The sequence below is a fragment of the Palaemon carinicauda genome, chromosome 30 (assembly GCF_036898095.1).
Source record: "Palaemon carinicauda isolate YSFRI2023 chromosome 30, ASM3689809v2, whole genome shotgun sequence".
NCBI classification, from domain to species: Eukaryota; Metazoa; Arthropoda; class Malacostraca; order Decapoda; family Palaemonidae; genus Palaemon; species Palaemon carinicauda.
The window spans coordinates 48,504,594-48,507,093 of record NC_090754.1 but is presented as its reverse complement, the minus strand read 5'-3'; positions in this window follow the sequence as shown (position 1 = coordinate 48,507,093).

Below are 2,500 nucleotides of genomic sequence, written 5' to 3'. Positions count from 1 at the left end.
ATGATCAAAATGATATTTATCTAATCTAAACCGGTTCTGATTATGTCACTTTGAGGGCTTGAAAAGAAATGTTCACTTTAAATTAGACTGAACGATTAAGTAATTTTTTTTTTTCGGGGAGTAATGATTCCCGATGCTGAAATAAGAAAAAAAAAAAACAATGAAATCAGACATCTTACTTTTTCTTATTTGAAGAGTTCTTGTCAAATGAAATCCGTATCATTATGATGTTACGTAACTCTCTCTCTCTCTCTCTCTCTCTCTCTCTCTCTCTCTCTCTCTCTCTCTCTCTCTCTCTCTCTCTCTCTCTCTCTCAAAATCCTGTCACCGTATTTTGCAGCACGTAATAGTAATTTGAGCATAATCTACTTAACCTAACTCATTGTACTTAAGTAAGCCACTAAATGAAATGATTAGAAGGGAGATGTCTAGACTGTCTCATCTTGTTTATTTACGACGTTCAATTGAGTGTGTACTTACCAACTTTAAGTCTATGTACGCATGAGCTTCTAGAGTATGTAGACTATGTATGTTTGAGATTAGGGGTTGTAAGCTGTTTATAGTCATTCTTACTAGGAAATTTGAGCCGTGATGATAAAAGTCTGTAGGCGTATTAAGACAGAATCTTCTTAGTTTCATAAAAAGCGAGATCTTCAATGCATTTATACGCGAGATCTAAATCTAGGTTTACAAGAGATTAGTTCTTTTCATGGAAAAGGTTGAAGATTTTATACGTCTGCCGTGTTCAAGTAAGGAGTGACTGTTCTAATTACATGGGTTAAGAACAAATTAACAGTTTATGTACATCATTGAGGTATTTAGATTCAGTAGTTAATTGCACATACATATTAAATTATAAGTATTGTTGATATTTTTTTTTAATTTCCAAAACATTTCTAGTATGAAATATGTTAATTATCTCAAATGGGGTAATTTCTACTTAAAAGGTCCAAAATTTTATACATCTGCCGTGTTTAAGTAAGGAGTGACTGTTTTAATTACGTTTTAAAAACAAATTAACAGTTTATTTACATCACTTGAAGCATTAAGATTAGGGTTACTTTGCACTTACATATTGAATTATAAGTATTTTTGGTATTAAATATTTTTTTATTTTCCAAAATATTTCTAGTATGAAATGTTAATTATATCAAATAGGGTAATTTTTACTTAAGAGTAATACAGAAAAAAGAAATATAAAGTTAGTTTATTTATTTAATATTTATATTTGTTTATTCGATTTCTCTCTGTGTGATATATATCGATTCTGAATTATTATTGTAATTTTATGATGAAAAAAAACGTTAATCTTATAGATTTTCACTTTCCCAACTTGGAGTTCAGCTTGATTAATAATATTAGGGATAATGATGATAATATGACGCTACAATCCCATGTCTTAGCTACTCATGAGCAACCTTTAAACCTGTTTAAAGAGTGATGGTTACCAGAAAAGAAACAAACCGTGATTCGAGGTCGTTACCTCTGCCAACGAAGTTGGAAGGAGGTTATGTTTTACCCCCTGTTTGTGTTTGTGTGTTTGTTTGTTTGTGGACAGCCTCCTGGCCACAGTTTTGATCGTAGAGTAATGAAACTTGCTGGGATTAACTGTCAATTTAGAAAACTGTAAATTATTCAATTTTGGAAGTTCAAGGTCAAAGGTCAACGTCACGGTCAAGCAAAATGTCCAATTCACGTAATCAGCCGTATATTTGGACATTGTTATCACAGAGACTTCAAACTTGGTTCATATTTGAGTGTATGAAAATCCATGCCAATTAAAACATGTTAAGGTCAAGGTCAAGGTCCAACAAAAGGTCGAGAAATAAATTGCCGTGAGTCGTAGGTAATTAACCTTGTTTATATTGGCTTACAGCTGCTAAATTTTGCGCACATTTGTGTGTGTGTATAGTTGCGCGTGCGTGTGGGCGTTGACAGGAATGCTCATATATATATATATATATATATATATATATATATATATATATATATATATATATATATATATATATATATATATATATGTATATATATATATATATATATATATATATATATATATATATATATATATATATATATATATATATATATATATATGTATGTATATATATATATGTATATATATACATATATATATAAAGTTAAATATTGAAGCTGCCTCTCTCTCTCTCTCTCTCTCTCTCTCTCTCTCTCTCTCTCTCTCTCTCTCTCTCTCTCATACGCGCACACAGTTTTTGACGACTTATGAATAATAACATTGTTCGAACTCACTCGTGCTTGTCCTGCGTGTAAATTCGGAGTCTTTTATTTCCCGGGAAAAATGGTTTTAATGTCATTTGTCAACCGGGCGATTCGCTAAATAACACAAAAGCGCCCCGGGAAAACCAGCGCTCCATTGCTTTGTCTCATTTCTATTCCGTATAAAAAGATTTACGGAAAAGCTTTATTGGTAAGTGTTTGTACCACGCTCTTCGCTCCCTCCCTCCTTCCCTCTCAG